The sequence below is a fragment of the Cotesia typhae genome, unplaced genomic scaffold (assembly GCF_013202065.1).
Source record: "Cotesia typhae breed Kobodo isofemale line unplaced genomic scaffold, CoteBio_Ctyphae scaffold_13, whole genome shotgun sequence".
NCBI lineage: Eukaryota > Metazoa > Arthropoda > Insecta > Hymenoptera > Braconidae > Cotesia > Cotesia typhae.
In genome coordinates this window covers 6486636-6512156 of record NW_027423774.1, presented here as the reverse complement: position 1 = coordinate 6512156, position 25521 = coordinate 6486636, and the positions used below count along the sequence as shown (strand labels likewise).

The following is a 25521-nucleotide window of genomic DNA, read 5'->3' as shown; positions in this document are numbered from 1 at the left end:
TAAGACACTTGAATAGAAACCGCTGATTCACCAATTGAGTAACAGCTTTGGAATAATTATTCAAGGTTACAATCTAGGCTGCCATAGTTATATTTTATAAGATGGTTGAGATTTTTTCAAACGAATTTAATGGATGGGTTTATCGACACATGATTAATTACAGGAAGTTTAAATTCGAGTTAAATATTATATTGGGATATTTCGAGTGGAACTAAACTTGCGGTGAGGATTGAGGATTGAGGATCATTCGAAGAGAGGCGCGGGCGATTGCGCAAGGGACCGGAGGCAGCAAGACCCAGTTCTCATCTATTAATGCGCAATTACCACAAGAACAATGTGATTACCGCGCGCGTTAAAGTCGTTACGCGACTAAAATCGCTTCCTCTTTTAAACTCGCTCTCACTTAATAAGATTTACCTTAAGTAAGCGGGCAACAATAAAGAGAATGCCGAGAAGACAACTTGTTTATTGTTATCAATTACAAGACAAATTAGAGCATTTAATTCTTTTTATCTTTCAGTTAATTGATAATTACTTTCTGTATAAAACTAATTAATTTGTTTCGTCATTTTTTTTTCTTTTAACACTAAAACAATTACTTTAATTGTAGTTTCATAATTTTTTTTTTTTTTAATTATTAAATTAAAAATAAAAAGTTTAATTTGGGAAAAAATTATTGATAAAAATTGATGAAAGAACTAATTATTAAAGTACGCCCCCACGAGAAAATTTTGTAATTAGAATATAAAAGAAATATATTTCATTTTACACACAAAATATCCCGGAAATATATTTGAACTATGTTAAAAATATTCTTGCATATATTTCAAGTATATTTCAAATGTAAGCAAATTATATTTGGTTTACTGAACTTTTAGCCACTTTTTTATGTATGAAAAAGATATTTCAAATAACAGTAAAATATATTATTAATATATCCATTTTATATGACAAATATCAGTTATGAAATATAACAGGAACATATGAAAAATATACTTACTGTCTATGAAAAATACAAGCTGCAAAATATATTCGAATTATAATTTTTTTATGTGAAAAATATAATAAAAATATACGGAAATTATATTTAAAATATATGCGTCATGAGTCGTGCACTTAATAACTTATTCATTTAAATAAACATGGGTTCTTCTAAGTTTCTGGTGCATCCAAAAATTTCGGACATTTAAAATTTTAGTACACATTTCAAATGTTATTTTGGTATATTTTTTATATAAACAAATTATAGTTCGAATATATTTTGCAGCTTATATTTTTCACATAAAGTCAATTTATTGCTCGTATATTCCGATTATATTTCATAATTTATATTTATTATATAAAATAAATGTATTAATAATATATTTTACTAATACTTGAAATATATTTCTCGTTTACCAAAAACGACCAAAAGTCCAGTGAACCAAATATAATTTGCTTACATCTATATAAGTAAAAATAAAATGCCACATGTATGTCCACGCATCACTTGAGAACGACTGGACCGATTGAGCTAAATTTTTTTGGTTTTTTTCAGAATTTTTAGGAGAAGGTTTGTATGTAAAAAAATTTTTAAAAAATCCTCCCTCAAAGGGGATTGCAGAGGCGTTAACAATGAACAATTCCCGTTTGTAAACTATAGCTCCTATAGCTCCTAAATTTGGTAGAAATCTTCCGTAAGAGATATATAAATAATCTATGAACGAATTTTACGATAACTCGCTCCACAGGGGGGTTGCGGGGGTGAATATTAACAATGAAAATTTTTAACTTTCAAATTGTAGATCCTACAGAAGGCAAATTTAGGTAGAGTCTTCTATATGTGATGCGGAAATGATCTAAGAGCGGATTTTACAACAATCCACCCCCAATAAGGATTGCGGGGGTGGGTGTTAGAATATTAAATTTCCATTTCCATACTGTAACTTCTACTACAGACTTGAAATTTGGTAGGAATCTTTTATTTGACGATGAATAGTGCAAAATTGATTACTTATGATTTTATTAATTTTAGTTATTGCTCTAGATTAATTATTATTGTATTGAACTTATTGTTCGAAGTTAATAATTTTTTATTTTATTATAATGATCAATTAATTTTTAACAAAAACTTTAGTCATTTCGACTGAGGCTCAGCGAAGCGGACCGGGTCGCTAGTTTGAAATATATGCAAGTAAATTTTGAATATAGCTCAAATATATTTCACATATATTTTGTGTATAAAATGGAATATATTTTTTTTATATTCTAATTATAAATTTTTTTCGTGAGGGACTCGAGGTATAATATTATAAAGATCTTAAATATCTTAACTCTGACGTCGAACAATCCGGGATTATTGATTAATCAAGCAAAGGCAGGCGCCCACTATACTACAACTATCACATCTCTCGCTCTTTTTATCTTTCTCAATTGTATATCCGAGTTATTTATTTATTTTTATTATTTTTTTATCACTTGAATTCAATCTGATTCTCTCACCGGCTTTGGCTCACTCGAATCAGTGGTATTACTTCGAACAATGTAGACTGTAGACAAGAGAAGGCGGAGAATTTTGGGTTCGGGCGCGAATAAACGAGCGATCAATCAAATCTGTAGCGTCTTCGTTCATTATTTTTATATTTATATATTTTTTTTTTCTATTCACCAATAAAGGCAACCACGATGAACGTATAATTGACGGGATATTGTTAAATGTCAGTGTTAATCATGAAATATTCTTTAGCTAACAATTTTTTATCTCAATACTACTTTTATTTGCCATTTCATTTCATTTATTATTATTCTATTTTATTTTATTTTATTATTACTCATCATGCACTCGGTAATAATCTAGAAAAATAATATTTTAAATTACCACTTGATGGTATTATGACCCATGATCTTATGATAAATTAATTAGTGTAATTACTGTATAAATCCGTGGCCTAATGTCAGCCCGTCAGGGCTAATTATAAGTCTCATCATTTAGAGCCAAACGCACTTTTATTTTAAACTCTATTATTCACAGCGACTCGCTAACAAATTTAAATAATTTAATTGATTAACAGACTCTTCATTAATTTATTAATTGATTAAGATTAACAGTAAATAACGAGATTTAATTGTTCATTTTTAAAATCCGCGATGGTGTCAGCGAAGAATAAATATAAATCACGTTTTTTTTTGTCCTCTGGTCTCTATAAATGTCCATATATATAAAAGCGATACTCTGGAAGCCTTAGGTTTTAATTGCCCGACATTGACAAACGCGAAAGTAGCAAATGTCTAAAGACTAGAAGAAGTCTCTTGTCTTTTCCGAAGGAACGTCGCCTACACATAATCTTTCTCTTATTCGCGGAAAAAAATCCTATTTTATTTAGAAACACTCGAAAAATTATTAATATGAAAAATCAAACGATTCACACGGGTCATTATTATTATCATTATTCAATAAAAAAAATGATGAAGTAATTAGAAGATTTCTTCAAGTTAAATGGTTATTAGAATGGACCATTCAGAGATCGAATTGATAAGACAGACTGTTGAGTTCCTTTATTCATTGGTAGATGCCGCAGATTGTCTAACGATTTTTTATTTCCCTCCGAATTAATAATAATAATAACATCAAAATAATAATCTATATTATTAAAAAAAAAAGAAAAATTTTGTTTCCGGGATAGTGATATGATAATATCGGTTTTTTCAGGGAAATTTAGTGTCATTGCAAAAGTTTTGAATTGAATTTGTGCATTTTTAAGGTTTCGTATCATTCTCACCGATAGTCAATTTATTATGATAAGTATTTAGGCTGCATTAAAAAATATTCCATCTCTAGAGGCATAAATAAGAAATGACCTTGTATCTTGTGAACTATTGACGTTTTTAAAGATATAAGTTCATCTCAATATTACATTCATCAAGACCTTTCATTTGAGTACTCACATCAATTTTTCATATATTTATATATATTATATATATGTATATATGAAAAATATATCAAAGTGCATGTGGGTACTCAAATGAAAGCTCTTGATGAGTGTAACATCGGGATGAACTTACATCTTTAAAAACGCCAATGTTTAAGAAAGTGCACTGCAATTTTTACAAAAGTCATTATTTAAGAAATTACCTTGTATCTTGTGAAATATTGACATTTTTAAATATATAAGCTCATCCGAATGTTACACTCATCGAGACCTTTCATCCGAATACCCACATTGATTTTTCATATATTTATATATATTATACATATAAATATATGGAAAATATATAAAAATGCATGTGGGTACTCAAATGAAAGCTCTTGATGAGTGTAACATCGGGATGAGCTTATATCTTTAAAAACGTCAATCGTCAACAAAGTACAGTAAAATTTAACCATAGTCATTATTTAATAAAGCAAAATTTTATTTATTTATAGTTCACAAGTCACAGCAGTCACATAGTGACTGCAAGGCCGCTAGTAATTTTTAATTGCAAAAGTATTGATTGTTTTCAATAGTTTCTACAGATATAAATACAGATATAGAATAAAAATAATATCTATGTCAGTAAACAGAGGTCTCTATTATGAAAAGGGCGAATGACGGTCTTAGAATGCCGATCAAGATCAAGAAACGGAATCAAATGGACTTGGTATATTATATTGAACGGTAGCGACGGATCGATACGATCTGGGGCGACGATCGGCTGCTCTCGATATTTATATGGAGTATTGAGTTGGGCTTTCTCATGATCCCTGTGTTCGACAGGAGATAAACGCGGGTGTCTCACTCACCTCCAGTTATAGAGTATTAGTTGAGTATTAACTCTACTTGTAGTACTAGCAGTACTTATACTAGGAAGACAGAGTTCTCAGAGCTGGGCGATTACTATCACCAGCTCGAATTTATCGGGCGTTTCGAGCTGTTATACTCGCTGCATACCGATCTACCTTTATTTTAATTCCTATCCTACATCTTTCTTCTATTCTAGTATCTTCTATTCAATGGGTAATTTATTTTGAAATATTGCCGAGATCCGGTGTGGTTTTACTTCCGTGATTTTTTAACGAGGGCTAATGCTTGTTAAAAACTTTAATTTTTGTAGATTAAGATCCAATTGTCCAGAAGTTTTTTTAATAGTTAGTATTAGATCTATTTAACAAAAAATAAATTCTGTCACTCAGTAAATTATTCCTTTTATTCATTTTTGTATGTATTTTTCAAAAATACAATGCAATGCATGGATAGAAAATATTTAAGGATCATTCAAGCACAATTTTGCCGATAATTTGGGGTTGAAAAATTTTTGGTAAATATTTTCAAGTGAAATCACTATTTTAATTTTTATTTTTTTAAACGAAATTTCTATTTGATTTCATTGATATATTTAAAAAAAAAATGCACTATTAATTACCAAAATTTTCACAAATTTTACTAATTTTTAAAAAAATTTATAAATTAAAAAATTATATAATCCAAGATTCTACTGAGTATAATTCAAATTAAACGGGATATTTTTTCGGATTATATCCAGTGTAATCTTACGCGGTATAACCAGAAAAATTACTTGGGCAAATCGGAGATAAGACCGAGTATATTCTAAAAATAATTTAGTATAATCTGGATTATATTTATTATTATCTGAAATTTTTTTCACTACAGATTACACTGAGTATAATATGAGAGGATATGCAGTGTAATTTTGTTCTTTCCGTGTAAATTGAATTTACAAATTTTCAGAAAGGTTTAAAACCTTTAATACTTTGCGTGGATCTTAAAAAGCAAAAATCTTGATTATTGATAATAAATACTAAAGAGAGGATGATTTACGAGAATTGAGACACCTGTTGAATAAAAATCGTGGATGTTAATTCATTTAAAAGGACTGATGTAAACATCGGTTACATCAACTCCTGGCTGGCAATAAATAAATAAAATAAATCGTTATAAACATTAGAGGATGCTGAATACTGGATACTGGATAGTAAATTCTGAATCGAACGATAAATAAAAAGCGTCAGAGAGTATCAGTGTGTGTTTGTGTGTTTGATAAGTGAATGAACATCCATTATTATTATTGTATACCATCAGAATGAAGAACGAAACCGATCGGGAGTGCGTCACGGCAAACTAAACGAGGAGAGCAGAGATAGTGGGACGTTCGCGTGACGCTAATGGCTCGTTTCGAGTCGAAACAATCGTTTATACGTCTCACCCGTATAGTACCGGTACGGGGAAACGGAACGAAATGAAATTCTCAAAGCAAAGTTAAGTAAAGGAGATGAGTCCACAGTCCGTGTGAACCAGTGTCCCTTCTATTCCCTACCCCCTGATTAAGCAAAACCGTCTCCCTGGATGCTCCCTGGTGACATTTACCCGGGACAACCGTTTTTAAATCTGTCTAGTTCCAGGCCAGCGGATAATAAATATGTAAGAACGTTTGCACACACGAGTACTGAGTCGTCCATCTCGAATGGCCTAAGATCCTTCATTTCAAGTACCGTCTCATCTATTTATTTATTTATTTATTTTTTATTGTCCTCAGTCAGCTTCAGCCAGCCGGGTATTGCCGTCTCTTTTGTGCTCCCAAGGCATGCAGCGATTTAATCGCGAGAACCATCACCCAAGTACTTATATTTATTATTGTCCTCTCACTCTTCGTATCCGAATGATGCGATGCGGCCAAGAGGACTTAGATGCTCTGCGGGAGCGGCTTAATGTCACGTGAATTTTATTACCGAGCCGTGACATCGTTCTCCCATTCGCTACTTCTACTTAGCGGGAATTATTTTTTAATATTTATCTTTATTATTATAATTGTTATCATCATCATTATTACTTTAATATTTCATTTATAGATCCACTCTGTTTCCGGGAGAAAATTATTCAATTTTATTTTTTCAACTTTAATTTCTTACACCCACTTTTTTTTACTAATTTATCAATTTAGATTATTTACTTAAACCCAAGGTAGAACCCTCGCGACTTCCGTAGTCAAAAGTTTATGTTAGAGTGTACGGTACGTATATTTGAGAGTCATTATTGACAAGCCTAAAACTTTTTGCTGTTTATGTACTTATTTTAGCCAATCACGAACGAGAAAGTTGAACTGATCGTTTGAAAAGTCAGCACATGATAGAAAAACAATCTTGATTCAAGAAATTTTTTTTCTTCAAAATTGAAACTCTTGAAACTAGATAAAGATATAATTCTTTCGAGATTTTTTGTCTCTTGTTTCAAGATAGGCGATAATATTGATTCAAGATGTTACTGACTTGTGTTAAGAATGGCTTTTTTTTGGAGTCATTAATTTAATTATTTCCAATAAATAATTATTTTTCGGTATAACAATTAAAAACTATTTAATTTTTGAAATATACTTTAATGAATTATTTTAAGTTTTTTAAACGACAATGTGATTTTGGTTGAAAAACTAAATGTATCGATTGAAGATAATATTGCTCTTAAGCCAAGAAAATCTAAATCAAGACAAGAAATTCTTAAAGTAAAATAATCATTTGTCTTCCAAAATAAATTCTTAGATCAAGAAAATATCTCTTGAGTCAAAATAAATTTTTTATCAGTGTGGCAATACTGCATTAGCGGTAAGATATTTTATAGTGGTTAAACTGTAGTGTTTTGGACCAGCTGTAGACTAACCTCTGTTTTGATACATGCGTTTATTTATTTATTTACATACATTTATTCGGAAATATAATTACAATGTCTGAAAAAAAATAATTGACAGTATTGTTTTGTTTTTTCAGAAAAATCAGTAATTAAATTTTTTGTGTTGATGGATTAAAATTAACTGGCTTTAAATTTTACTATTTTTTGTTATTTCATCTGACTATTATTTTTATAACTTATGAAAGATTAATATATATTATTATATTAAAATTGTTAACTTTTTTGAATTTTCAATAATTATAGAAAAATACTTATTTTCCTAAAATAATCATTGTTACTTATTTTTTAAATAAATAAAATTAATAACTATAATATTACACCTTGCGTACAGTAAACTTTTCAAATTTTTCAGCGCATGCGCGTCTCATACTTTTTTCGCGGCTCACAAAACTTGCGTTGTTGTCATAGCTTTATTAACGTATCCCTTCCTCGGCTAAAGTCTGGTAAATTTTTCATTACTTATTAATAAATATCTATGAAACTGTGTGGTAATTAACAATGAAATTATTTTTAAAACATTGTTTAGTTGTTAGTTAACGTTACTCTAGTTTTTTAAAAAGATCCTAAGAAAAGTTTCTGAGGTATAAAAATGTTTGTAGGTAAACTTTTGGATATCCCGTATACCGTAATGTATAAAAGCGTTCAAAACTTAAACTTTGAAATTAAATATCTCTGAAACTAAATGGTCAAAAATTTTCAAATTGCGCCAATCGAAAAAAACTATCAAATTTAAAGTTTTATTTTTACTTTTGACTTGTAGAATTGTCTCGTAATTAATTAAATAAGTAATTGTTTGTTTCTCACAATTAATTCTAAAATTTCTTCTCAGTTGTTGTTTAAATTAATTCTATAAAAAAAAATTACCGGTATAGTGAAAAAATAATGCCCCGGGTGAGGATCGAACTCACGACCTTAAGATTATGAGACTTACGCGCTGCCATCTGCGCTACCGGGACGTTGAGGCAATAGAAAATATTCGAACTATTTAACTAGTCCAGGAGGAATCGGCGCATGAGTACTGAAAACTATTCCATCTCAATTTTTTTACGCGATCCTCTTCAAATTGCCCTACTGATAATATAAATTCATGTTGCCATGGGGCAACCCGGTGCCATATTGTTTAGACAATTGCAAGGAATTGTTATTTTTCAACCGGACAAATTTTTTTTATATTTTTTATCGAAATACCAATAAAAAAGGTCCTATTACTTTTCACGATAAAGTTAATATTTTCAAAGATATGAATTTTTTAAGGTTTGAAAAATCTCAAATTTGGGTACTTTCGACCCATGAAAAATATATTTAAAAAAAAAATAATATATAAGTAATATTTTTTTTTTCAATTCTCTATACAATAGTTAATAATATTGTTAATAGAGATTTAAGAAAATTTCATTGTTTATATCTGTTTTTTAATTGTTAATTAGAATTCAAATTTGCGCGCGCCTTACTATAGCGTTTGCATATATTTTCATGCTCATGATATATTCGACCAATCACGTTACGAATAGTTTGATACCACATACATTTCATCTCAATTTTATTATGGGACTTCGCGCGCTCACAAGTATGCACCGCTTACCTTTAAGTATCGCCGTCTCTCTCTGACTCATGCGCTGCATCGGCCTCTCTGTGTCTTGAATCATTATTTATCATTTATCTTAAAAACTATCAACTTTATCAAGATTTTTAAAGAGAGCAATCTTATTAATAATTAAATTGTCTACAATTTATTTCTTAGAAATTTTTTTCTGAAATCAATTTTTTTAAAGTTATTTAAGCATAAATCGAAACATGTAATTAAAATTACTTTTTTATCAGCTTATATTACTTTTTTGTTATTATCATAAGTAATTTTTGCATTTATCTTAACAATAATAAGATATAATAGTATTTGAACATTTTTTGAAATCACAAGTTGCATACTTCTATGTGGTTGTGATTCAGAAGACTGTAAGAATATAATATATACAAATAATATTGATAATAAGTAAATACTTATTTTTAAATCTTGTTTTATTATTTCATACTTCTCCATCTATAACTTTCGTTTGAAGAAGTTATTCAATGTATTTAATAAGGTAAAAGATCTAGTTATTGACACTTTAAATTTTATTTTAGTTAAAAAAAAAAACAAATCAATTCTAATAAATTAATAAATACAGTTTTTGAATTAAAAATTTGAAGATCTTTGGTTTTTTGAGAACATTTCATTCTTTTAATTAGAATCAAATTGCAAGTGTCAAACAACTAGGCCAGTGTCAATAACTGGGTCTTTTACCTTACTCTCTGTTTCAATAACAAAAAAGTAATATAAACTGATAAAAAAATAATTTTAATTACATTTTTCGATTTATGCTTAAATAACTTTAAAAAAATTGATTTTAGAAAAAAATTTTCTAAGAAACAAATTGTAGACAATTTAATTATTAATAAGATTGCTCTCTTTAAAAATCTTGATATAGTTGATAGTTTTTAAGATAAATGATAAATAATGATTCAAGACACAAAGAGACCGATGCAGCGCATGAGTCAGAGAGAGAAGGCGATACTTAAAGGTAAGCGGTGCATACTTGTGAGCGCGCGAAGTTAACAATTAAAAAACAGATATAAACAATGAAATTTTCTTAAATCTCTATTAACAATATTATTAACTATTGTATAGAGAATTGAAAAAAAAAATATTACTTATATATTATTTTTTTTTTTAAATATATTTTTCATGGGTCGAAAGTACCCAAATTTGAGATTTTTCAATCCTTAAAAAATTCATATCTTTGAAAATATTAACTTTACCGTGAAAAGTAATAGGACCTTTTTTATTGGTATTTCGATAAAAAATATAAAAAAAATTTGTCCGGTTGAAAAATAACAATTCCTTGCAATTGTTTAAACAATATGGCACCGGGTTGCCCCATGGCAACATGCATTTATATCATCAGTAGGGCAATTTGAAGAGGATCGCGTAAAAAAATTGAGGTGGAATAGTTTTCGGTACTCATGCGCTGATTCCTCCTGGACTAAACTGCAAAACCACCCACTTGTCCTGTCGACTAATCAATAATGTGGTTAAAAAAATGTTTGCTTGCCCAAAAAAATTATAACAAACTTTAAAGGACATGTGATGCAAGTATGAGCGTGTATGATTGATGAAGTGTTGTGAAAACAATTAACAGGGAGGCTAATAAATAAAACAATTAGCTAGGTGTCAAAAAAAAAGTCTTCAATAAAATAATTTTAATGATTATTTGTACCCGGAAAATCACGCAATAAGTATTGTTCTCGGTACCATAAATCATCGTCCTGTGTACACTGTACAGTACTTACAGTATATCCGATAGGATGTAATGTGGGCGGACTAGTTTGACAAGCAGAGTCAATCGACAAACGATTTGCATTTATACATACATATAAACGGATATATATGCGAGATTATTGATCATATGTACACGGAATAAGTAATCTTAAATTATTGAAAGTGTATTGAGTATCTTGGCAATGACATCCAAACGAATTACCAAACCGATTTATCGTCGAGTTATTTTTATTTTTCCTCACATATAAATACAATACAATGAATGTTATGATACATAATACATATCATTTGAATAATGAGGAAAAATATCGGGTATAACAAGATTATAAATTAACGACAGTATTATACGGAAATAAATTTAAAATTAATCAGAAATAATATTTTATAAATATCTATTTTCCCATGGATTATATAACATATCAATGATTATTTCTAAATAAAATAATTTAAAAAAATGTGATTAAGAGTTAGGGCTTACGAAAAGTATTTAAGTAATATGCCCAGCCCGAGTATAGTAGTGGGTGTTGGATATCGAGTAGACACGCGATTAGCGCTTCTCGATACGGCTATCTCGGTTACAAGCGCCTTAACACCTCTTTAAGGAACTTGCCGGCTAACTGCGGACTCGAGTCTCGCGAGCCGATTCCAAAGGGCAGATTGTCCTTCGAACTTCGAAGAGCACGCCTCTTCCTTTAACCCCCTTGGCTCTCGAAGGCGACAAAAAGACTAAAAGTATTTTTTTAGAGATCGAAAGTAAAACCCGCAGGTGCTACCGTTGAATTAAATCGGACAGCGCCCTCAAGCGGTGGCGTCGCTTAATTAACGACAAAAGCATGAGCTTAACGCCTCTACGCTCTATCGGTTGATCTGATAGCGCTGGAACTTGACTTAGCGATACTTTTACCTCTTTTGCGTTATTTCTCGAGTCCTCTTTCATTCTCCCGATTTTTTCCGTACTCTGAGCTCGTTGTTGCCCCGATCTCCGCAATCTCAACTCTGGATAACGCCGTCGCCGATAAATTTTGGAATCCCTCCGCCTAATTAAGCGGCTTCGCCCCGTAATTACCGCCAATTAACGTCAAACTCGAGCGCACGCTTTCTGTAGTTACTTATTTTTATTTTTTTTTTTTTGTCTATCCTCTTAAACTCGCTGACGTTATTTCGCGCTAAATCCTCGCGCCCAATCTATCGGATTTAAATCATTTGATTTTGATCTTAAAATTTTTTTTTTTGTTCATATTAAATCGCTCTGTAAAAATTCATTAACTATCTTTAAATTCATATTTATTTTTATATTATACTGTACTGATAAATTTTATTATAAGGTAATAACAGAGACCGCATTACAAATTTATATATTTATTTACTCTCGACCTTTTACTCCCGTTATGGAAATAAATGGTCTTGATTCTCGAACCACTCGCTAATTCATGTTGTCGTTTACTTCACACAGACATATAATATATAATATACAAGTTTCATTTAAAAAGCAAGTTCTTCAAGCGGTCAATTACTCGTAAATATTTATTTATAAAAATAAAAAATTTGATAAAAAAAAATAATTATTGATAAGATAAATTTTTAGGGGCCGCGAAAAAAAAAAAAAAAAAAAAGCTGGATGAGTTTTTTAGTAAATATTAATATTAAAAAAAAATGATGTAACAACCCGGTAATGTAGTGTCTGTAAGTTAATACGTTGAGTACGTGAGCACGCTGGCATGAGCATGAGGATCGTGAACTGAGGGCAAAAGAGACACGCGAAAAATCCCATTAATTGCTTCTATGGTGATAAATTTCCCCTTGGCAATGCACGATCCACACAAGGCACAAGGCTGGTACTGACTGTGTACAAAGTTAACTAAAAAGTTTAGTTCAGATATATAAGAGTATCTATGGTGTGAGTATATATAGAGGAGGCGGAGGGCGGAGGAGAAAGGAGCCACATCACGAGATAGAGACACGGGAGAAAGAAAATAAATACTTTCTCGGTGTTTAATATCTCTTACCCGAGTAGTCTTTCGCACTCTATTTATCCCGCATGGCTATGTTAATTTAATATTTGTGGTGTGGTGTACCTTTTAATAAGGCGCAACCAGGAAGCCAGCAAATAAGCGTGAAAATGTCGCTATTCCAAGTGACATTTCAATTAATGTTCACGATGAGCTCACGTGGGAAGCTTCTAATACAGTAGTGTTTATTATATTTACTATTTTTTATCTTTTTACTTATTACTTATTTATAATTATCTGCTCTCATATTTTTATCCAATGAATCTCATTATTTTCTTTACAACATCTGTCTAAAAACAAGAATTTATTTTTTTGCTTAAATATTTATTATCAACTTCTTAGGTGTCTTTAGTGGGTGGAAAAAAGTGAATAAATTCACTGTAAACCTGATCAATTAAATAAAAACGGTAAATATGAAGTTAATACAAGTAATATAAACTATCTAAATTATTAAAGAAATAATAATTGCCGTTTGCGAGTACTAGACCGGAGTAATAAATAATAAATAATTTGTAATATTTAAAAATAAAAATAATTAGAGTTTTATCGTGTAATGTCGGCTCTCGGAAATTCAATGAAGGAAAAAATAAAGTAAGTGAATAAATTAAAGCAATAAAGAGTTGGGCAATAGCCAAAAGTATGTAAGTACCATAATCAGAGTGAATTATGAAAAAAAATTCAATTAATCTTAATCGCACAGGGGATAATTTAAAATTTGTCACGGCCGAGAAGAAGAACAGGGAACAGGTAGATCAAGGTAAGGGTAAAAGACGATCAGTTATTCGTATTAATAAAAATAATAATAATAATAATACCGGAAGACAAACGGTCTGGTGTTGGTCGTCAACTTTTCTACCAGCACCTCAAGGCATTTAGCGAAAGTATTTATATTACATACTTTGTTATTATATTTTTAATCCATTACTCTTGTTGCTATTATCATTATTGCACACGGATGATTTCTGCATCAAATCGAGCGCATCGAGGACACGAAAAATAATAATAATAATAATAATAATAATAATAATAAATAAATAAATAAATAAATAAATAATATAGTTAAATGGATAGATCGAATAATCCACAGCGTGGTATGGCTCTTACACACTCCGTTTGTAATGAGTTAATGAGCAAGATAATTCTGTGAAAAATATGTAAAAGTGATATGCGCAATGATGCAATTACCTCGATTAAAAATACCTACTACTCATTGGAGATTGGAGGATGAGTAAAGCATACGTGTATACATTTATATACAATTTATAAATGTATAAGATGTAAGATTGAGCCGCGATGCTGTGGAATTATCGAATCAGTTATTCTCGAGAATCCGATCGGAGAGCAGGTGACCTATTCCTTGGCCCAAGGCCTCCCGGCTTCTGACAGTATCTTATTCACATCCACATATCGACATACTCTCACCTTAACTTTATATAATGTAGATTTTTTTATTATACATTATATCGAAACCGACACCGACACCGACACTGACACTGACACTGACACGGACGTTGAAAGGGTCCAGAAGCTTCAGGACAGGTTCAATTTGATCCGCTCTCTTTGACGCCCTCCATTATGTCTTTTACGGTGTATTACAACGATTATGCTAACGCTTTTTTTTTATCATTATTAATATTTATGTGCCCCATATTTCTTTTTTATTATTTAAATATTTAATACCCTCGAAAAACTCTTAAGTAAATTAGTCCGGTATTAATTTCGTGTCACAATCACCCAGACACTGTCATCTAAAAAACAACTTATCGGTAATTTATTTTTTCCATCACCGATTATTTAAATTAACCTCCGCTTTAAAGAGCCCAGCGCTTAAACTTTTCTCTCAAATGTAAATGTAAGTCTTTGTCAATATGTTACAATGATATATATGTACATATATATATATATCTCCACAATTGATTGAACTTCCAAATAAATTCTCTAATCAGTAATCACCGTGTCTGCAATGTACGTACATTACAATAACAAAATAATAAAGCTAAATGTAGTTATTAAATGTTCACACGAGATAGCGAAATACTCTGAATAACTCGGGTATCGAATTGTATCGACCTATCGCGAGACAATCGATTAGCGAGGCCTTGGATCGGAATAGGTCACTCGCACAATTGGGTTCTCATGGCAAACCCTACTGCTTTATTATATTTGCTTCCCTCTTTTCTATCGAATGAGCCTAAGTGTAATAATAATACACGATCAAGAGTTGTATTATATTACATGAGTAGTAGTATAAATAAATATAAAATACTAAGGACTATAGTAGTAAGTGCAATATGTCGGTCCAAGAGCGTTACATTCGGTAGCGACGGCTTCTGTGAATGCTGAGAAGTATCCCGGGGAGTAGAGTATGAGCCTCTATGTATTAGAATACACAGCTTTATGTATGTATATATATATATATATATATATATATATATATATATATATATATATATATATATATATATATATATATTAGGTGGGTCAAAAAAATCGAATAATTTATTTTTGATTTTATACTCTGAAAAATAGGTTCGTAGACACCTAAAAGAATTCTCTCCAAGTATAAGCTCTTAATTATAACGGAAGGTCCTCCGCTTTGCGGGTTTCTATTTTTTTCGAATAATCAGATAAAAAAATTTATATCTCGCTTCCAACTGCTTGGAAAAATATTCCGTGGCATAGATTTTGTGAGAAATTGAATGCTTTACAAAAAGGTCTCTTATGACTTTTTCAAAAACTCAACCGATTAAAAGATATTCATAGTTGAAGTTTGGCTATTTTAAGGAAAATATTCGTTTTTATTATGAATTTTATAAGTCGATGAAAAAAATTATTTCGGATTGCGGAACTCATGATTTTGTAGGAAATTTACTGCTCTACAAAAATGGTCTCTTATGATTTTTTGATTAAGTGAAGCCGTTACGAGATATTCATCGTCAAACATTAACGAATATCAATATTTCCAGTTTTTGATCAATAATTCGATAAATTTTAATTTAAACTATGAGTTTCAGGAAAATTTACATAAATTTGAGTTTCGATCGATAAAGAAATGTTATAAACAATTTTTTTAATATTGTTTTCAGTCTTGAGCTTGTTTGATTGCATTAAAACAAGAAATTAGAGCATTTTTTTCGACATATAGCCAATGATTAGTTTAATTTGAAGTGAATGACATATTTCTTTGTCAAATTTAATATGAAAAGTATTGAATCAAGTGAGAAACAACCAGTATTTAACTTTTTTATAGATAAATTTTTTATTGAATTATCAATTGCAATATAATTGTCTATATTTTTAACATAACAGTACGCTATTACTATAAATAATTTCTTTTATTACAATTTGGGAATGTTTTTTGATGTTCTTTGACAACTTGCAATAAGTACTGGAATTGTTCTTCATTTTTGTCAAGCATTGATTATATTCACTGACTAATGCAACAGCTCGCTCTGCTGAATCATTGACAACTTTTAGTTGTTGAAAGTATTCTTTATTTTCGAGATAACTCTCATTAGTAGGCCATAATTCAACATCGACATCAAGAAAGTCATACGGTAGATCGAAGATTTTGAAAAGATTTAATGACTTTTTAGACACAAAGTCACTCAGAGTTCTCTGCGCCAATGAATTCAAATCTTTTTAGCAATTACAAATCTTTTAGCTTTAGAATCTGTACCTTCACGAGTATTAACAGCTTCAACAATACGTTTTTTTACTTCTAATGGAACGCCATCGTCAAACAGTGATAAAATGGCAAGTTCATCGCTCAAATACCATAAGTGCGAAATCATTTTTTCACACGTAGCTGAAGAAATCAAAGGATTGATATGTTTGTACTCCAATAAATTTTTCATAAACTGCAAGTCATGATAAGCAGCAGTTGTTGCAGAAGTTGATGAAAACCAAGCTTTTAAATACAATGTGACTATAAAAATACAGAAATGACGAAGACCATGCAATTCTTTCTGAGAGAGTTTGAATTCATCTCTGAATAGATACATTTTCAAACTATAAATGGCCTTAGCCATCCATCTAGCATGATGAACAGCACCAGGACGTTTGAAAGAAATCTTTTCTTGAGGCATTTCTCCAAGGAAAATCAATGATAATTCCAATAATTCTTTATCTAACTTATTATAACATTTCTTTATCGATCGAAACTCAAATTTATGTAAATTTTCCTGAAACTCATAGTTTAAATTAAAATTTATCGAATTATTGATCAAAAACTGGAAATATTGATATTCGTTAATGTTTGACGATGAATATCTCGTAACGGCTTCACTTAATCAAAAAATCATAAGAGACCATTTTTGTAGAGCAGTAAATTTCCTACAAAATCATGAGTTCCGCAATCCGAAATAATTTTTTTCATCGACTTATAAAATTCATAATAAAAACGAATATTTTCCTTAAAATAGCCAAACTTCAACTATGAATATCTTTTAATCGGTTGAGTTTTTGAAAAAGTCATAAGAGACCTTTTTGTAAAGCATTCAATTTCTCACAAAATCTATGCCACGGAATATTTTTCCAAGCAGTTGGAAGCGAGATATAAATTTTTTTATCTGATTATTCGAAAAAATAGAAACCCGCAAAGCGGAGGACCTTCCCGTTATAATTAAGAGCTTATACTTGGAGAGAATTCTTTTTAGGTGTCTACGAACCTATTTTTCAGAGTATAAAGTCAAACATAAATTATTCGATTTTTTTGACCCACCCTAATATATATATTATATATATATATATATATATATATATATATATATATATATATATATATATATATATATTTATAATGCAGTTATAGTTATAGGTGGATAAGTGCACGAGAAAGACAAGATTGTGTTAATATAAGAGGATACCTGGTACTCAGTTTAGAGTACAGAGAAAATGAAAGAAAAATAACCGCGTACATGCTAAGAGAGAGAACAGGATCGTGCATCAAGGTATCAAGGCGTCGCGTGTAAAACGTATACAACCAGATATCGCGGCTCCTCACAGGTGTGTAAGAGACCGATGTATGCAATATACGCTCTACAATATACAAGATCCAGCCTTATTCATTAATGACTCATCGTGTTGAGAGGTTACCAATACACCGTGTTGTGTGCGACTACCTATACCTATATGCTTTACGGGATCCGGACGATTTACATTTTAATCGCTCCTATCATCTGATATTATACTTTTATCGGGAATTACAGATTGATCGATATTCTAAAAAAAATTTATATTCAATCTAATGGTTTATTACTTTCGTTTTTTTAATTGCTACGAGAAATAATTTAGATTGTGTTGATAGGTGCTTTTTAGATTAAATTTAGTATCCGAGTTATTTATTGCTGATTATTGTTTAAGGAAATGAATTGAGAGGAAAGTTAGATTAATAGTTAATTTAAGGAAAGGTTGTGACTTACATTAGTTCTGGAGTCTGGTACTGGGTAGGATAAAACTGGAATCAGGTGTGAAGTTTTTTTTTTTTTTTGGAGAAATTTTCAGGATAGTTTTTTTACTATGCTGGAGATCAATGATGATTGTCCTTTTGGTGAAGTATTGAGTGATTCTGTAACAAAAAATAGTTTTTATTTAATAAAAAAATTAATTAAATATTTTTTGAATGAGTTTAATTTATTTAAAATAAAAAAAATCGATAATGAAGTATTCCATGCGAAATGGGAAAATGACTAAAATTTTAAAATTTCTCTAGTTAATTCTAATTTAGTTCTAATTTATTATTAAAAGTCTATATTTTACTTATTTATAAAGAAAATTTTTTTTAATCAATGGTAAAATCGATTTTTCTTTCCTAGTAACTTTTCAGTTGTATTAACTAGTATCCGGGCCAAATGTTGTTTAAGTTGGCAACACGTTTTTTTAATCATCTGATCAATTCCAGCTAGTGATTTATTTTATTTAAGAAAAAGAATTAAATAAAGAAAAGAATTACGTTTGATTCAAACGAAAAAATATGTTAGATTTTGTATATTTCGTATTTGAACATAAGCTTATCACATGTCCCACCAGTCACACAAAAAGATAGGAAAATTGTTTTCCCAACTTCAAATCTGACTTGTTCAATTTTTTTTCTTTGTAGAAGTAACAATAAACATGTTGAAAATGGTTTAAACTTCTTATAATTGACAAAAAATCCAAAATATAGTTTTGAGGATCATTTGAAATATGTCCCACCAGTCACATGTCACCAGTCACATCTGGCTTATAGTCAATGCATCAAAGAATTTAGTTCAAGTGCTGAAATTTACAGCTTTGTTTCTCTTAGTGATCTTCAGTTAAATGATTAATTTTTTTTTTTAACATAAATAATCATTAATTTAGCGATTTTTAATAAAATTATTTAATTTCAAAAATGTGAAACGCTTCACGATTTCGCGTGTCATCCTTATTTATAAACCCGATAAAAAATGGACGAGTTTTAAGAAAAAATTTATTGTATGTTCTCTATTAATTAACACCGAAGTTTATCACGATTGTGTTATCAGTATGCTTAATCCATTATTTGTGTTCTTTTGTTATTAATTTTATTTATCCTAAATAATTAATAGTTTAATATATAAACAATAACGCTTCTAAGGTTAGAATAATATGAAAGGTTCTTAATAAACAACTTTATGTACGCATTTTGTACTTGTCCCACCAATCACAATAAAAAAAATTTTTCTAATTGTTCTTACACAGATAATCAATCTAATTCTTCATAATATTGAATGTTTGTATGATAAATTTTGTATTGAGAGGGAAGTATATTTAAAAGCTTAATGGTCGAACTGAAATTCGACTTTAAGTACACCGCGGTAAGAGAGAAGGATTTTTCGATGTCCCACCAATCACACTCAGTCAAACGATAATTACGAGAAATTTAAAAAGTAATCGAAGTTTTTGACAAAATGATGTTAATTAATTATTCTTCTATATTATAAGATAAATTTTACTAGAGTACAAATTTCAGTCACATAATTGTAGCTTACAATTGATCGAATTCCAGAGTCAAGTGTCCCACCAGTCACTATGGAATGCCCCTAATTCAAATAATTACAGTAATAAAAATAGTTTTAAATTTAAAAATAAAATAATTTACAACTCTGACCCGGTAGTTGTTAAGAATGAAGATAAGAGAACTAGAACTATTTTACAGGGAACGGGAAATAGCTAAGGATTATTATCATAAAACTCTAAAATAGTATAACTGGGTGAGTTCTGGGACATTAAGAAATAGTTTGTTGCAAAAGATGTATTATTATACGGTGTGCTCTAAATGGCGACGATAAATAACTCGGTGGTTGACTGTTGCCTTCTAAATCTGCCCAGAGCCCGCGGCCGTCTCGAATCTCTCAGAGAAAATCGAGAGCCGAATAATCGATTTTAAATAGTAAGATTTAATGGCGTTTTAAATGGTGTTACGGATGAGCGAACACCTGAATATGCATCAGGTGTCGAGGACTGGGGATATTTAAATTTTTTATTTGAATTACTCATAAATATACTTATTACTACTACTACTACTACTACTATCGCTATTCTTATAACTTTCTCAATGAGTACCACAGTAATAGTAATAGTAATAGTAATAGTAATAATAAAGTAAATGTACTGACGTAATGAAGCTCTTTGAGTCTTTCAGCAGGACTAATGGATTTATCTACTCACTCGGAGTTGTTTAAATCTCTCGGGACTCTTATTATTTCATTATACTATTTGTTTAGCTCTCGACAAAGAAATTATTACGGTATATTCTATATTCTATATTCATTCTTACAACTATTGTTGTTATTATATTTATAAGAGTCCAAGGAGAGTAGATAAACTGAAAGAGCTTCTTCCAGATGTCCAGAGCGACTCGAGAGACAAAGCCGGAGGAGACTCGGACTTGGACGTAGGAGATACTTTGTGGAGCCCTGATTATGATTCCCGGCGCACGCACTCGGACTCAATCCTGTATAATAAAACTTCCCGGGTATGGGCATACATGAGGAGATCGGTACCGAGGAAGGGAAACGGCCAGAGACTTCAATACCATAGTCCCTTTGATCTCTTTTACCGCCGGCGACGCACTCACTTGTCTCTTGTCTCCTGTCTCTTGTATCAAGTCGAGCCGGCCAGTCATCCCGAACACAGCTTTTTATTGGCCAACTTGCTGCTCTTTTAAATACTAAACTCACCGGTTCGGGGAAAATATTTAAACCGAGCTACCCCGAAACATTTCCGGATTTTTAAAGACTAATTTAAAAATTTTCAAATTCAAATTTTTTGTTAAAAAAAAATTTCTAAGGACAATTTTTATTTCAAGCAAAATATAATTTTTATAGAAAATTTATATGTAAAGTATTATACACGGAAAGAACAAAATTACACTGCATATCCTCCCATATTATACTCAGTGTAATCTCCGATTTGACAACAGAAAGTAATTTTTCTGGTTATACCGCGTAAGATTATACTGGATATAATCCGAAAAAATATCCCGTATAATTTGAATTATACTCAGTACAATCTTGGATTATATAATTTTTTCAAAAATTGTGATATTCAAATTTTTTCTTTTTTAATTTATAAATTTTTTTGAAAATTTGTTAAAATTTTGATAGTTAATTTTTTTTTTTTAAATTATTCATTTTTGTATGTATTTTTCAAAAATGCAATGCAATGCATGGATAGAAAATATTTAAGGATCATTCAAGCACAATTTTTCCGATGATTTGGGATTGAAAAATTTTTGGTAAATATTTTCAAGTGGGGTCACTATTTTAATTTTTATTTTTTTAAACGAAATTTCTATTTGACTTCATTAATATATTAAAAAAAAAATGCACAATTAATTATCAAAATTTTCACAAATTTTACAAATTTTAAAAAAAATTTATAAATTAAAAAATTATATAATCCAAGATTTTACTACGTATAATTCAAATTAAACGGGATATTTTTTCGGATTATATCCAGTGTAATCTGGAGCGGTATAAATAGAAAAATTACTTGGTCAAATCGGAGATTACACTGAGTATAATATAGAAGAATATGCATTGTTATTTTATTCTTTCCGTATAAAATAAAAATTGAATTTTGATAAAAAAAAAAATTATCAAAAAATTTTTTTACATGTCATTTGAACGTTAGTGAGTATAATTAAGATTAAGTGGATTATTTTATTAGATAGATGTAAAGTTTATCCGTGATAGGTTAATGAAAATTAGCATACGGTAAATTGAGAGCCGAAACGTTCTCACGTAGGACGTAGTACAGTAAATGAACACTAAATTAAGGTGATTATTTAATTACCAGCATGTTCGAGACTAATTTTATCACACAGTTGATAATAATTACTTTAAAATACAAGCTGTAAAATAAAATGTATTAAATTAATAAAATTTTAATCGGCAAAACAATAAAATAAAATTTGTCGAGAAAAATTGCGATAAACTGGGTATTAAAAGGCAAGAACTTTTTATTTTTATTTTATATAAATAAATTTATATATGAGGTAGATATTTACGAGGCCATATAGCAAGCGATATTTACAATGACGTCGCGAGAGCGTTAGTGTAAAATCATCTCAGTTATATTATGCTGGCTAGCAGAGTGGATATCGGTGAGTATGAGGATGATATGAGGAAAGAGTCGAGTACCAGTGCCTACTAACAGTTAACAGTTGAGCCGGATAAAGGAGAAGAAGACTCCCTACTGATTTTACGCCGACTCCATTGCACATCTTCATATTATCTTCACCACCGTATTTACCCCCTCGAGGGGCATTTAATTTAAAACGGTGAGTTTATACGTCAGCTGTGCTCGCTACTCTTGCCTTCAAAATTTTATATGTGTTATTTGTTTCCCGATAAATAAATCTACATCATTTATCCCAATAAAATTATACGGATTTAATATTTTAAGTAAAACACTAGCAACCTTGCAGTTACTATGTGACTGCCGTGACTTGTGAACTGTAAATAAATAAAATTTTGCTTTATTAAATAATGAATTTTGTTAAATTGCGTTGTACTTTCTTAAGTATTGAAGTTTTTAAAGGTATAAGCTCATCCCGATATTACACTCATCAAGAGCTTTCATTTGAGTACCCACATGCATTTTCATATATTTTTCATATATACATATATAACATATATAAATATATAAAAAATTGATGTGGGTACTCAAATGAAAGGTTTTGATGTATGTAATATCGGAGTGAGCTTATACCTTTAAAAATGTCAATAGTTCACAAGATACAAAGTCATTTCTTAATTATGTATCTAGAGATAAATCATTTTCGAATACAGCTTAAATACTTATCATAATAAATTTACTATCGGTGAGAATGATATGAAACCTTGAAAAGGCACAAATTGAAGTCAAGACCTTTGCAATAACACTAAATTTTACTAAAAGAAAACTGATTTTATCTTATGACTCAAATTTTTTTATTTTCTTAACAATATAGATTATTTTAAAATAAAATTTCAATGAAACATTTCCACGCATCGCTGAAAATAGTATTTCTCTTTGAAGCAGAAGACAACTCGTGACGACCCTTAGAGCTGACATTGGCAACCCTATAAGCGAGAACAGAGACCAGATAGCTGCTGCATTATAAACCCATGAACCAGAACTAACGGCACCGAGATTCTCTTCTCTCTTCTCGCGGGAGCGGGACCAAAAATGGCTCGAGCCAATTAACGTACGTGGCCTTTATTCGTAAGGTCTAACGACCCCCAGGGGTAGAGGAGGCTCGAGGCTGGAGGTGCCTGGAGGTGAGGTATATAAGGTATATATGGTGCAGAGACCGAGGAGAGACAACAGCATCAGGCACAGGACTGAATAGACAAGAGAGTGTCTTGTTGTACAGGATCCTTTTATTTAAACAGAACTAACCAATACGAAGATCGGGAGCGGGTGAAGGGAGGATGCAAGGATGTTGGTTATTCTCTCTGGCAGTAACCCATACGAGCATGTCATTTGAATAAATTTAAATAATGCCAACCTCCAGTGGAACAATGCTAAATCAGTCGTAATTGTTAATAATCGTAATAGCTCTTTCTTTGGCTGCTGACTCCAATGCGTTGCTCTTTGCTCCTCTGTCTGCGTCGTGATCTGGTTACATCCTCGCTAGATAAGCCAGGAGGGGAGTTATGTCTTGTCGGGTTTTATTAGTCGCTTTGTTGGCTATTTTTCGAGCAGAATGCAGGCTGGATCTTCGGCTCCTCTAAGTCGTGGACGCGCGCGTGACCCTCCGTGCTCCTATCCGCCAAAGGAGACAAGAGTGTACCTGCTCTCTCTAAGACGCTGTACTTTACCGTGCTTACATGGTACTCCTTTTGCTTCCTACTTTCCTCTCGCTCCCCGGGCTTCAGGTACCGAGGTACCTTGCTTGCATCAAATTACACGACCAACGTTTGACTTCTGTTTTCCAAACTCTTAATGTACATTTACTGATTCATGTTTTTATTTTTTTTTTTTTTTTTTTATTTATCAATAGATATACTCGATAGAAAATTTACTATTAAAATTTTATCAAATTTTTATCAAGCCCAAAAATATTATCAATGTAAATTTTTATAAAATTAAAAACTGGAATTTAATTAAATTAATATAATTTAATAAATCTCTAATATAAGGATGATTTAAAGCTAATTTTTATTGATTCTATAAAAATATTATCACTATAAATTTTTATAAAATTAAAAAAAAATTTGAAGACTTGAATTTAATTAAATTAATAAAAAATTTAAAATAATTTAATAAATTTCTAATATTGGGATGATTTAAAGTTAATTTTTATTTATCACATAAAAATATTAATGCCACTGAAGTTAGCAGACGTCTGAAAAATTTTGATTTTTTTTTTATTATTTAAATTACAACTAAAAAGATATTTCTAAAAAATTGCACTTTCAATTTTTAAAGTTTTTTACATGTGTAAATTTTTTTTTAATTTTTTTGTAATAATATTCTCAATAAAAAAAATTCTAAAAATTTTTAAATGTCGGCTAACTTCATTTTCATAAATATTATCACTATAAATTTTTATAAAGTTAGAAAAAGATTAAAGGCTTGAATTTAATTGAATTAATTAAAAATTTAATAAATTTCTAATATAGTGATGATTTAAAGCTTTCATTTTACTGTCAATAATTTAAACCATTTATATTTCCAAACCAAAGAAATATCTGTGGGGCCTAAAAATTCAGACATTGTATTCAGATATTAAAAATAAAAAAAAAAAAAGTAAGCAAGTAAAGAGCTGTTAAAAACTATTACTTTGCAAATTTATTTTGAATGAGATAAATGATGAATGAAAATAAAAATATAAAGTTGAATATTACAAAGGATTAATTATCCATAATAGTAATACATATACAATATATATAAATATAAATAAAGGTATATGATAATATGAAAGAGGAATTATTTAAATCCGTGGGAACATACCTGAGCCTCGGGCTCAGACTCACCATCTCAGGTGAGTCTTAAGATAATGCAGAGTTAGAGCGGACACATTTAAACGCGTTTGTTGCAACGCGGT

At 30.2% G+C, this 25521-nt stretch overlaps 1 long non-coding RNA gene and 1 other non-coding gene across 5 annotated transcripts in view; both read right to left on the bottom strand.

Moving 5' to 3' along the window:
- Nucleotides 1-25521, bottom strand: part of LOC141535105 (uncharacterized) — a 232519-nt gene that overhangs the window by 159890 nt on the left and 47108 nt on the right. For all 4 annotated transcript variants that reach the window (XR_012480550.1, XR_012480553.1, XR_012480551.1 and 1 more), the window contains exon 2: nt 18404-18549. This is a non-coding gene — a long non-coding RNA (uncharacterized LOC141535105). The remainder of the gene's footprint in view (nt 1-18403; nt 18550-25521) is intronic.
- On the bottom strand, nt 8539-8611 carry Trnam-cau (transfer RNA methionine (anticodon CAU)). Its single transcript has one exon. It is a non-coding gene; the product is annotated as a tRNA-Met (tRNA).